Source organism: Tursiops truncatus, chromosome 20, assembly GCF_011762595.2.
Source record: "Tursiops truncatus isolate mTurTru1 chromosome 20, mTurTru1.mat.Y, whole genome shotgun sequence".
Lineage (NCBI taxonomy): Eukaryota > Metazoa > Chordata > Mammalia > Artiodactyla > Delphinidae > Tursiops > Tursiops truncatus.
The window spans coordinates 9,153,726-9,167,779 of NC_047053.1; the positions used below are offsets into that span (position 1 = coordinate 9,153,726).

Sequence of the window (14,054 nt, forward strand, 5' to 3'; positions counted from 1 at the left end):
GTCCTGGGAAACCCCTGGACCGCCTCTTTCTTCTGGGCTGGATCCTCTCTTCCCTGGATCTGTGTGTTCTTTCTTGGTTTATCCCCTTGTTTTATTGAAGCATCCCCTCCAGTAGCTTCCTGGAAAAGGAAGGGACTTTTTTGGATAGCTTGATTGATCGTTTGTGGAAATATGGAATTCTAGGTTGAAAATGATGTCGCTTCACCATTTCGTATGCCTCACCCCGTGTTTTCCATTTGCTATGTGCTGTGGAGAGAGCTGACCCTATTCTAGGCCTGATCCTTTGGATGGGAACCTTCCCCCTCTTTAGGATGTTCCCTTTAACCCTGAGGTCTGAAAATCACCACTGACGTGCCTTTGGTGCAGGCCTCGCAGTCAGTATACCCGGCTCTCACAGGCTTCTTTCATCTGGGAGAGCGGGAAGGAGACGGTGTAACAGATGTGGTTGGGGCCCAGTGGTTGGGAGCCCAGTGGTTGGTCTTTGGGGCCATCAAGAGGATTCTGGTGCTACTTGCTTGAATTCTGCTGCTGGTGTCCCGCGCTGCGTTCCTCCCTGCCCAATGTCCCTCGGGTTCATATGGAAAACCTCTGGAGAGGTTTGTCCACATCCTCACCTGCATTTGGTTGCTGTCACTATTTTTTTTTTTCATCTTTAGCGCCATTCGAATAGGTGTGGTGATATATTACAGTGGTTTTAATTTGCATTTCCCTGATGGCTAATGTTGTGCGTCTTTTTGTGTGCTTATTTTCCATCCATATATCCTCTTTGACACAATGTCTCTTTATATCTTTTGCCCATTTTCTAATTGGATTTTCTTTTTCATTTTTTACTGTTGAGTTTTGAGAATTCTTTATATATTCTAGATACTAGCCTTTGGTTGGAGATGTGGTTTGCAAACATTTTCTCCAAATCTGTAGTTTGTCTATCCTTTTAACAAAAACATTTCTAAAAAGACTGTGATAAATAAAATGTTGGCAAGCCCAATTAAGGAACTGAGAAAAGTGACATGACTACTTGAGATAGGAGGTTAAATGACACTTTTCCTGTTTTTATAGAAATTTGGCTGAATTCCCCAAACTGAGAATGATTGTTGGTAAGTGCTTATACATTTAAAGCAGAGAAGAACTGGGGGTTGGGGGAAATGGGGAGATATAGGTCAAAGGGCACAGATTTCCAGTTATAAGATTAACAAGTTTGGGGATCTAAGGTACAGCATGGTGATTATAGCTAACAATACTGTATCGTATACTTGAATGTTGCTAAGAGAGCAGATCTGAGATGTTCTCACCACAAAAAAGAAATGGTAAATATGAGGTGGGTTGGAAGTGGTAGCTGATACTATGGTGATAATCATTTTACAATTTATAAATGTATCCAATCAACACATTGTATACCTTAAACTTACACAGTGTTATGTGTCAATTATATCTCAATAAAGCTGGAAAAGAAGGACTTCCCTGGTGGCGAAGTAGTTAAGAATCTGCCTGCCAATGCAGGGGACACAGATTCGAGCCCTTGTCCAGGTAAATCCCACATGCCGTGGAGCAACTAAGCCCGTGTGCCACAGCTACTGAGCCTATGCTCTAGAGCCTGTGAGCCACAACTACTGAGCCCACATGTCACAACTACTGAAGCCCACACGCCTAGAGCCTGTGCTCTGCAGCAAGAGAAGCCACCGCAATGAGAAGCCCCCGCAATGAGAAGCCCGTGCACCACAACGAAGTAGCCCCCACTCGCTGCAACTAGAGAAAGCCCGCACGCAGCGACAAAGACCCAACACAGCCAAAAATAAAAATAAATAAATAAATAAATTTATTAAAAAACAAACAAACTGGAAAAGAAACCCAGAGAGGTGCTGAACGTGACTAGTCACAACTTAGTAAGAGATGATAAAAAAGAAACCATTCTTCTTCCCAGCCTCTGTAAGTGAAGATTATTTCAAGAGAATTCTTAGATGTAGTGAGAGATTCAACACTTTTTTTCTCTCCATATCAGGGAGAGGAACGCTTCTCCATGCCCCATTGGCCAGATGATGGAGTCCAAAGGGAACCAATGCAGAGACTGGAGTTGTCTTCAAGGGGGTAAGACAGGTCTGTCACTACCAGGCCAGATAGTAGTTAAGCTGCACACTCTATTGGACTGCTATTTTAGAAGGGCAAGAAGAGTTTGCAGGGAGGCTGTGGATGTGTGCTGAGGAGTTTTGGAGTAACCATGGAGAAATAGACTCGTCCTTGACAGAAGTCTGAAGACATAAACCTGGGCTGGAGCTGCCCCATTCATCAGTTGATTGGGTTACACTTGGTTGTCTGTCAGGGAACCTGTGAGCCGACTGGACCCTATGGATATCAAGGTTGAACCACCTAGAGAGGACCCTGCCCAAGAGGACTGCATGGCAGTGAGGCTGAAAGAGGATGTGGGTATACAGCTGCAATCTGGGGCAGGAACTAATGGTGACCATCACAGAGGGCAGCGAGAGAGCTCATCATCCTTGTGAAGAGCTGGTATGGTGCAGAGGGTCCCATAGGGGTCTCTGAAGCACCACACAAGTAAGGCCAGTGTTGGAGGCCTGCCATGAAGAGCAATTTGACCGCCACAATAGCACCAGATCACAGAGCTCTTTTCCTTGAATTCTCCTCTCCCTTGCCCCAACCCTCAAGGATCAATGAAGAGGAAAGAAAGAAAAGAGGAACCAAACAGTCCATGACTCCTGTCCTAGGTTCTCCAGAAGCAGATCTGAAATGAGGATCCCTATGAAAGTAATTCATTAGAAAGTATTTTTAGGAAAATTAAGGATATGGGGGAACAGGATGAGGAAGAGAAGGACTTCTAGCAGGAGTATAATAGAAGTTGACCGTAAGATGAGGGTTCTTGTAAAAGTGATCCATGAGGAAGTGGCTTTAGGCAATATTAAGCAAAGTCCTGTGGTGGTGGTATAACAGGCTCAGTCCCACAGGGGAAGAATCGGGAAAACGCCAGTCACATCTCAGAGTTGTCTCAGTCAGAAACAAGGGATCTGGAGTATTTGAACTCTTGCATCCACAGTCATTGGTTAAAGGTGGCCTATGGTTGGCGAGAATGTAAATTCCAAGATATTTCCTGCTTTCTTTGTGCCCAGATGGGTAGCAGCTTGAGGGCAGTCCACTGACAGAGACACAGGTGCTGCTTGTTAAGAATAAAGTCATTTGCAAATGAAGCAACTGACAAAGGATTAATCTCCAACAGTTATAAGCAGCTCATGCAGCTCAATAACAAAAAAACAAACAACCCAATCCAAAAATGGGCAGAAGACCTGAATAGACATTTCTCCAAAGAAGATATACAGACTGCCAACAAACACATGAAAGAATGCTCAACATCATTAATCATTAGAGAAATGCAAATCAAAACTACAATGAGATATCATCTCACACCAGTCAGAACGGCCATCAGCAAAAAATCTAGAAACGGGGCTTCCCTGGTGGCACAGTGGTTGAGAATCTGCCTGCTAATGCAGGGGACACGGGTTCGAGCCCTGGTCTGGGAGGATCCCACATGCCGCGGAACAATTAGGCCCGTGAGCCACAACTACTGAGCCTGCGTGTCTGGAGCCTGTGCTCCGCAACAAGAGAGGCCGCGATAGTGAGAGGCCCGCGCACCGCGATGAAGAGTGGCCTCCGCTTGCCACAACTAGAGAAAGCCCTTGCACAGAAACGAAGACCCAACACAGCAAAAATAAATAAATTAATTAATAAACTCCTACCCTCAACATCTAAAAAAAATCTAGAAACAATAAATGCTGGAGAGGGTGTGGAGAAAAGGGAACACTCTTGTACTGCTGGTGGGAATGTGAATTGGTACAGCCACTATAGAGAACAGTATGGAGGTTCCTTAAAAAACTACAAATAGAACAACCATATGACCCAGCAATCCCACTACTGGGCATATACCCTGAGAAAACCATAATTCAAAAAGAGTCATGTACCAAAAAGTTCATTGCAGCTCTATTTACAATAGCCCGGAGATGGAAACAAGTGTCCATCATTGGATGAATGGATAAAGAAGATGTGGCACATATATACAATGGAATATTACTCAGCCATAAAAAATGAAATTGAGCTATTTGTAATGAGGTGGATAGACCTAGAGTCTGTCATACAGAGTGAAGTAAGTCAGAAAGAGAAAGACAAATACCGTATGCTAACACATATGTATGGAATTTAAGAAAAAAAAATGTCATGAAGAACCTAGGGGTAAGACAGGAATAAAGACACAGACCTACTAGAGAATGGACTTGAGGATATGGGGAGGGGGAAGGGTAAGCTGTGACAAAGCAAGAGAGAGGCATGGACATACATACACTACCAAACGTAAGGTAGATAGGTAGTGGGAAGCAGCCACATAGCACAAGGAGATCAGCTTGGTGCTTTGTGACCGCCTGGAAGGGTGGGATAGGGAGGGTGGGAGGGAGGGAGACGCAAGAGGGAAGAGATATGGGAACATACGTATATGTATAACTGATTCACTTTGTTATAAAGCAGAAACTAACACACCATTGTAAAGCAATTATACTCCAATAAAGATGTAAAAAAAAAAAAAAAGAATAAAGTCACATTGGAAACCAGTGTGCTTGAAAAGAGTGAAGGAATCTGAGCAAAATCCGGATAGTGTCTGCTACAGCCAGGCCACTGCAGATCCTGAGTTGGTGCTGTATAAAGCTTTAATTGGATGCAAGTTTTTTTTGTTTTGTTTTGTTTTGTTTTTTTCGGTACGCGGGCCTCTCAGTGTTGTGGCCTCTCCCGTTGCGGAGCACAGGCTCCGGACGCGCAGGCTCAGTGACCATGGCTCATGGGCCCAGCCGCTCTGCGGCATGTGGGATCTTCCCGGACCGGGGCACGAGCCCATGTCCCCTGCATCGGCAGGCAGACTCTCAACCACTGCGCCACCAGGGAAGCCCTGGATGCAAGTTTAAAGCTTAGTTTTATTTTAGACTGCACTTTAGAGACCTGAAATTAAGACTGATCTTATAGCTGAATATACAGGAAAGAAAAAATCCGAGAAAGTCTATTTTGTAACAGTGGAATGACAGTATATGATGCCCTTAATCAGGTTGAGGAATTTCCCTTTTATTTCTAGTTTTCTATTTTATTTATTTATTTGATTGACTGATTGATGGCTGCTTGTAGTTTATTTTCCACTTGGTGCAAGGCACAGGGTTGTGGGGTATCAGGAAGACTCTCATGTGTCTTGGATAGTAAAGAGTGGGATTCTCTCAACTTCCTTTTTAGTGTTTTGGTGTTTTGATATTAAAAACCCAACTGCTTCCACTGGCTGCAGCCTGCTTAGCTCGGGGAGGGGAAGGGGGTGGGGGTGGAGTTAGCTCTGATGAGCCTAGTGCCTTGGAAGAAAGCCTGGCAGCTGGTGGTGGCCACTCAGGACGAGGAGGGCAGCAGTTGGTTTTGCCAGGCTGCTGCTTCCACATGGCTTCCCGAGCCAGGTCACAGCTGAGCATACCTGTGGAGGCCTGGGCAGATTCCAAGAGCTCTGTGGCCATGAATGGGAGAGTGGACTTCCCAAAAAAGAAGCTAGCCCACCAGTGTCCCTGGTCGGCTCTGGGGAGACTGGGGTGGTGAGAGATGGCTTCCCCAGGGTACTTGGCACTTCCGCGGGAGCTGTTACTGGAACTGGAACCCAGGTGGCGCTGGTATTAGTCGTGGATGGCCACCAGAGAGACACTGGAGGGGATGACTGTCATGCTCTTGCTTGTGGGCTGGTGGAAACCTTGGCGGCAACCCCTCGCGGGCCTCGGTGAGCAATCGCGGACAGTGGGGACCGGGCCACTAGGCCACGGAGCCCATCTGCACAGGAAACCAAAGGTGGCTGCTCCACTATCCAGAAGCGCGGGGCGCGTACGTGTGAACGCTCCCCATTATATGGCGGCATGGCCCAGTGCCCTGCAAAGCCCCATTGCTGAGAGTTTTTTAAAAAATCATGGTTGGGGACTTCCCTGGTGGCGCAGTGGATAAGACTCCGCGCTCCCAATGCAGGGGGCCTGGGTTGGATCCCTGGTCAGGGAACTAGATCCCACATGCATGCTGCAACTAAGGAGTCTGCCTGCTGCAACTAAGACCAGGGGCAACCAAATAAATAAATATTAAAAAAATCATGGATGGGTATTGAATTTCATCTAATGCTATTCTGAATGATTGATATGATTACATGGATTTTCTTCTTATATTGTTAATATAGTGGACTACATTGATTTTTGAATATTGAGCCAACCTTGCAGTCCTGCAACAAACCTCATTTTGTCATAGTGTGTTATACTTTTTGTTTATTGTGAGATTCAAACTGCTAGTACTTTGTTGAGGATTTTTATATCCATGGTCATGAGAGATGTTGGTCTGTAGTTTTCTTCTCTTGTATTATCTTTGTCTCACTTAGTAGCAGGGAAAATGCTAGCTTAATAAAATGAGTTGGGAAGGGTTCCCTCCTTTTCTATTTTTCTGGAAAGGATCACATAGAATTGGTGTTAGTTCTTCTTTAAGTGTTTGGTAGAATTCTCTAGTTACACCATTTAGGCCTGGAGATTTCTTTTTTGGAAAGTTTTAAACTATGAATTCAATTTCTTTAACCGTTATGGAACACTTCAGTTAATTTATTTCATCTTAGGTAAGTTGTGGTAGTTTGTGGGTTTTGGAGAATTGAATAATTTCATTTAAGTTGTTAAAATTTTATGCATAGAATTATTCATAATGTTCCTTTATTATCCTTTTAATCTCTTCTGAGTGTATAGTAATATCCCTTCTTTTATTCCTGATATTAGTAAATTAATATAAAATTAATTTGGTCCTTTTTTTTTTTTGGTCAGTCTTGCTAAAGGTTTATCAATTGTATTGATCTTTTCAAAGAATTAGCTTTTGGTTTCACTGATTTTTCTCTGTTTTTCTGTTTTCAATTTTATTGATTTCTGTTCTTAGCTTTATTATTTCCTTTCTTCTGCTTGCTTTGGGTTTGTTTTGTTCTTTTTCTAATTTCTTAAAATGGGAACTTAGGTTGTTGACTTAAGATCTTCTATTTAGGATAAGCATTTAATGTTGTAAATTTCTAAGTATTTTTTTAGCTGCATCCCACAAATTTTGATATGTTTATATTTTAATTGTAGTAATTTCTCTTGAGACTTTCTCTTTGATCCATGGATTATTTAGAAATGTGTGGTTTAATTTTGGGGATTTGGAGATTTTTAAATTATCTTTTTGTTATTGATTTCTAGTTTAATTCCATTTTTATCTGAGGCCTTATGTTATAAAATTTTAACTTGTACCAATTTGTTAAAGTTTGTTTTATGATCCATGATATGGTGTATCTTAGTGAAAGTGCCATGTGAACTTGAAAATAATGTGTTTTCACTATTGTTGGGTGGAGTGGTCTATAACTGTCAATTAAGTCTAGTTTGTTGATGGTATTAAGTTCTATATTTTTATGTCTACATGTTTTATTACTCAGAAAGGAGTGCTGAGGTTTTCAACCATAATGGTGGATGTGTCTCTTTCTCTTCATTTCCTTCAGTTTTTGTATCATGTATTTTGAAATACTGTTGTTAAGTGTATATACATTTAGGATTGTTATGCCTTATTGGTGAATTAACCCTTTTATCTCATAATGTTCATCTTCATCCCTAGTAATTGGATTTGCTCTGACTTTTACTTTGGTATTAATATAGCCACTCCAGCTTTCTTTTGATTAGGGTTTGCCTAGTTATCTTTTTTTTTTTTTTGCGGTACGCCGACCTCTCACCACTGTGGCCTCTCCCATTGTGGAGCACAGGCTCCAGACGCGCAGGCTCAGCGGCCATGGCTCACGGGCCTAGCCGCTCCGCAGCATGTGGGATTCTCCCAGACTGGGGCACGAACCTGTGTCCCCTGCATCGGCAGGTGGACTCTCAACCACTGAGCCACCAGGGAAGCCATGCCTAGTTATCTTTACCCATATTTTAATTTTAACCAATTTATATCATATTTGAAGTGAGTTTCTTGTAGACAGCATATAGTTGGGTCATTTAAAAATCCATTCCCTGCCTTTTCATTGATGTGTTTAGACCATTTACATTTAATGTCATTATTGATATTTTTGCATTTAGATCTACCATGATTTGTTTTCTGTTTCTTCCCTCTGTTTTAAGTTCCTCTGTTTCCAATTTCCTGCATACTTTTGGGTTATTTAAACATTTTTAATTCTCCATTTTAGTTTTTCTATTGTGATTTTGACTATATCTCTTTTAAAAATTAATTAATTTTATTTTTGGCTATGTTGGGTCTTTGTTGCTGCACGCAGGCTTTCTCTAGTTGTGGCGAGCGGGGGCTACTCCTTGTTGTGGTGCACGGGCTTCTCATTGCGGTGGCTTCTCTTGTTGCAGAGCATGGGCTCTAGGTGCGTGGGCTTCAATAGTTGTGGCACGTGGGCTCCATAGTTGTGGCGCACAGGCTTAGTTGCTCCACAGCATGTGGGATCTTCCTGGACCAGTGCTCAAAGCTGTGTCCCCTGCGTTGGCAGGTGGATTCTTAACCACTGCCCCACCAGGGAAGTCCTTGACCGTATCTCTTTGTGTAGTGTAAAAAAATTGGTTGCTCTAGGAATTACAAAATACATACTTAACTTTTTACAGCCTACCTAGAATCAATGCTTTATTATTTTAATGGAATACAGAAACTTTACCACTGTAAAGATCCTTTATTTCTTCTCTGTTATAGTCTGAATTGTGTCTCCCCTAAAATTCATATGTTGAAGCCCTAATCCCCAGTACCTTAGAATGTGACTGTTTAGGGGGATAGGGCCTTTAAGGAGGTGATTAAGTTAAAATTAGGCTGTTTGGGTGGGCCCTAATGCAATCTGACTGGTATCCTTATAAAAAGAAGAAAATTGGACATACAAAAAGAGGCACCAGGGATGTGCATGCACAGAAGAAAGATCATATGAGGACACAGTGAGAAGATGGCTATCTGTAAGCCAAAGAGGGAGACCTCAGATGGAACCAAACCTAATGACACCTTGATCATGAACTTCTAGCCTCCAGAACTGTGAGAAAATTAATTTCTATTGTTTAAGGTACTCAATCTGTAGTAGTTTGTTATGGTAGCCCTAGAAAACTAAAACACCCTCTTTATGCTGCAGTTGTCTTATATTTTAAATCTACATACCTTGAAAACCCCAGTAGGCAATGTTACTTTTTTTCTTTGTTTTTAACCATCAAGCATATTTTATTTTATTTTTTAAAAATTTATTGAAATATAGTTGATTTACAGTGTTGTGCAAGCATATTTAAATGTCTCAAGAAGAGATCAAGAATCTATTATTTTACCAAGACATTTACCATTTCTGTTACTCTTCATCCGTGTTTTCTTCTGGTGTCATTTCCTTCCAGTCTGAATAGCTTCCTTTAGTCATTCTTTTAGAGTAGATCTGCTAACATTAAATTTTCTTAGTTTTCTTTCAACTGAGAATGTCTTTACCTTAATTTCTGAAGGATATTTTCACTGGACATAGTACTCTGGTTGATAGTTCTTTCCTTTCACCATTTGAAAAATGTGCCATTTCCTCCTGGCCTCAATTTCTAATGAAACTAGTTTCAGCTGTCATCAGAATCCTTCTTCCCCTGTAGGGGGATGCTTTTAAGATCTTTTACTTGTCTTTTATTTTCAACAGTGGTGTTTGGAGGGCATATTTACATGTTTTTGAAATATATAATCCTGTCGCAATATATTGGCTCGTAATAATAACAAACCATGCATCTGTTATTATGTATGTTTTGTTTTATTAAATTTCTGAAATGTTTAGTATTGCCCTATTGATAAAGAAGATTCTCCAAGTATTAGCAGAGTAACTCATTATCACTTCAATAATGTAAATATAGCATTGTTAAATTTTTGGAATAACGTGATTTCAGTAATTCCTGAGAATTTCCTAGAATTCTGATTTCTTGCTCCTGAATCCTAAAGATTAATATCCGTCAGACATTTGGAAACACCAGCTAGACCTGATAACATGATAAGCTGTGTTGTGTTTCTGGATAGCAAGGTATAATACTACAAATATATCAGTCCTTCCAGAAATTATATGTAAACATAATGCAATTTTTTTTTTTTGCGGTACGCGGGCCTCTCACTGTTGTGGCCTCTCCCGTTGCAGAGCACAGGCTCCAGATGCGCAGGCTCAGCGGCCATGGCTCACGGGCCCAGCCGTTCCACGGCATGTGGGATCTTCCCGGACCGGGGTATGAACCCGTGTCCCCTGCATCGGCAGGCGGACTCTCAACCACTGCGCCACCAGGGAAGCCCCCATAATGCAATTTTGATCTGAATGCCAGTAAACTTTTTTTGGAACAGGACAAAATAACTTTAATGTTCATATAGAAGAACAAAAGTCTAAGTATATATAAGATTTATGGTTAAGAAATTGTGAGAGGTCACTTTAATCTGCTAAAATCAAATCAGTATGATATTAGCACAAGAAAAGAAATTAAATCAGTGGAACATACTACAAGTCCAGAAATATATACAAATATAGTTAGGAATTTAATATGTGACAAAAGTCTCATTTTAATTCATTGGGGGAAAAGATAAAATATAATATAGTTTATAAATCAGTTATTCATTTGGAATAAAACAAAGCCAGACTGTTGTCTCAAGCCCTATACAGGAATAATAAACCTTAGATGGATCAATTATTTAAATGCAAACATTAATCATTACAAATATTAGAAAGAAAATTCGGAAAATGTATAAAATTGGGATAGGGAGCTCTTTCTAAACAAGGCTAGAAATCCAGAAGCCATAAAAGAAATGGCAATCCTTTTTGATTACGTAAGAATCAGGGGGGAAGACAGCATGCCAAAAGGCATTAAGCTTTTAATGTCCCACTGAGACGTCCTGGACAATAAGGTGAAATGAGGCACAATTCCACAATCTATCTTTTCTAATATTTGACAAAATGAGCAAAGTTACCACCATTTACCACCTTTACAAACACCCAAAGTTACTCCAGCAATATCCAAACGTGAGAAGTTTTCAAACATCTGACATCAACTTTGCAAACTGGAGATCTCAAAACAAAAGATATAAATTTAGCATCTTTAAGATTTAATCATTTGTGTGCTGATTCTCTGGGATTTTAAAAGTAGATAATCATATCATTTACCAGTTATGACAGCTTTCTTTCAGTCCTCATGTGTTTGATTTGTCTTGTCTTTCTTCACTGGGACAATCTCACAAAGAACTGGGGAGAGTGAACATCCTTTATCTAGCTCTAAAGAAATGCTTCTTTTTGCTCTACTTCTGGGAAATTTCCTCAACTTTTTTCTTCCAGGTCTTCTACTAAGTCATTCAATTAGATTATAATATTTTTTACTTTCCCCTAGTGTACTTATGTGTATATACTTTGATAATATAAAACAATTAAAAAAGAAATACCAGAACCTCCCCCAGAGCTGAATGACATAGATCTCAAATGGAAATGGATCTCAAATTCTCTGCACAATGGGTCAAAAAAGGCCCATACCTAGTCCCATTACTATGAATTTCAGAGTATCATGTAGAACAATAAGATAATAAAAGCTTTCCAGATAAGAACTTTTGAAGGTAATCACTGAAAGAATAGAAACAAGGTGCATAATTTCTAAACCATTAGAGGAAAGAAAATGCAAGAAGAAATAACAAATCTGTCAAAGTCAGGAAAGAAAAAAGACAACATAGTATGGTAGATTGAAAACCTGAGATTATATGGTAGGAATAAATCCAAAAGGCCCTAGGATTGCCCCTGCCTTTGGCTTCAGGTTGAGGTCCAGAGGAGTGGAGGGAAGGTTCCCCAGGAGGAGCGGATTCCCCTAAGACAGCCTGCCACCATTTAAAGGTTTATTGGTGAAGGGGAATGAATGAAAATCCTTATACATGGTCGGGGAGAAAATAAATTGGTGATGTCTTTTCAGAGCAGTTTGACAATATCTTATACATGGTCGGGGAGAAAATACATTGGTAATGTCTTTTCAGAGCAGTTTGACAGTATCTGTACAATTAAAAAATTTAAGATAGTTGTGTCTACTCAGCAATTCTACTTCTAGATATTTAACCAAGAGAAATATCTGCTTCTTAGCACAAACAAGTATATATAAGCCTATTCACGTCAACATTATTTATAAAAGCCAAAGATACAAGCATCTCAAAATGCATCACCAAGGGAATCATTAAATGAAGTCTGGAAATCTGTACTCTGGAACACCATGCAGCCGTTAAACTGGAGGTGGGCAGCCAAATGAGAAAATCCTCAAGACCCATTTTTAGGCAGAAGCATGTTACAGAGAAAATTCTGTGTTTAAAAAAAAAAATTCTCTACTTATGTGCGTGTATTCTTATAGGTATATAAATATATCTGAAAAGACACATCAAATTTCTATTTCTGGGCTCGGGGGCTGGAAATTGGATAAATTTCTTATTTTACTACCTTTCCCTGACCTATCATGCCTGAGCTACAGGTGAGGATACACCTTAAATCAGTGACCAATATGGTGCCCTCTCCCCCACAGCCATGTACACGACTAAGAGACAGAGAAGGGTAGTGTCTCTTACCTGGCACCTAATAACCCACGTAAGGACTTTTTCCTTTTCATCTGCACAATCTGGGATCATTGGATTTTGGAAGTTCTAGTGCCCAAGGAAAGAACCCACCCACCAGGGAACACACCTTTGGTTCTGTTTCAGTTTGAAGATGAGATTGAATCCTGGCTGATTTGGGCTCCTCATTATACCACTAGGTAGGGGATATGGGAAATTGTACTTTTGGGGGTGACTGATTCTTATTAAGAAGGGAAATAGGTCTGTTGCTTCATGATGGGGAAAAAGAAGACAGAGCCTGGAATTCATGAGACTCTGGGGTGCTAGATAGCACTCACATGTCCAATAATATAATGGTCAGTGGTGCATTGTGGTGACCCAAGATAGACAGGACCATAAGGACTTGGATGCTGCAGAAATGAAGTTTGGGGTCACCCCACTCGGTAAAAGAATCCTGACCAGCTGAGGTGCTGGGAGAGGGTAAGGGATCATGGAAAAGGTAGTGGAAGAAGGAAGCTATGATTGTCAACCATGAAAGAAGTCTCAGAGACAAAAGGGAAAAAAAAAAGCTTACTTGCAAGGAAGTTGTAAGGGCATGACTAATCATTAATTTTTATATTTAATCTTTTCTTACTATAAAAATTTAAATCCCACTTCAGATCAAAGAAAGAACTTTCTCTGGAATCATCGCTGAATGTATATTTAACTAAATTCTCATTTGTTGTGCTCTTTTGTGCATGGGTTCCTAGGAAGATAAAGACAAATGTCTGTTTCAGACCTGTTTAACATGTACATATCATGATTGATCATGTAAACAATATGAGCCTGTGTGTCACAATTTTTAAGATTGAATAACAATATGGATAATAAATATATTCACAAGGAATGAGTACCAGGGATATAAATTAAACTGCTTAGCTGAAACTAAAAAAAAAAGTTGTAAGGGAATCAGACTTTGGGAGGACAGGCTTACCAAAGAAAACCACACCAGGTATTCAAAGGAAAATACTGCACAATAACCAGTTTTAACAAGTTTTCATCAGTCTGCTCCTGATGGCAAAACAGAACTTCTCTCACATGATTAGCCTGTGCACAAAAGGTCATGAGAGATCTTAAGGCATCAGCATTACAAAGGCAGGGAGAAAGTTGTTTTTCCTAGAGAGTCAGCAATTTATGGGAAATGCTCAAAGTTTCATTTATTTTTGGGACTAGAAGGAGAACTGTTTTGTGTGTGTATGTAAAATCCACGTGCAATTTATCAGCAAAAATCCTGTCAATTCTACCTTCACAGTATTTCAGAATCAAAACATTTCTCACCACCACCAAGCACAAACCACCATCATCTCTCACCCAGCTATTACAATGGCTCTTATTATTATTTAAAAAAATTTTCTTGGAGTATAGTTGATTTACAATGTTGTGTTAGTTTCAGGTGTACAGCAAAGTGATTCAGTTATACGTATATATATATTCGT

At 40.4% G+C, this 14,054-nt stretch overlaps 1 pseudogene; it reads right to left on the bottom strand.

Moving 5' to 3' along the window:
* Positions 1-5,261: 5,261 nt before the first annotated feature.
* On the bottom strand, positions 5,262-5,732 carry LOC117309520 (pancreatic progenitor cell differentiation and proliferation factor pseudogene; annotated as a pseudogene).
* Positions 5,733-14,054: the final 8,322 nt, after the last annotated feature.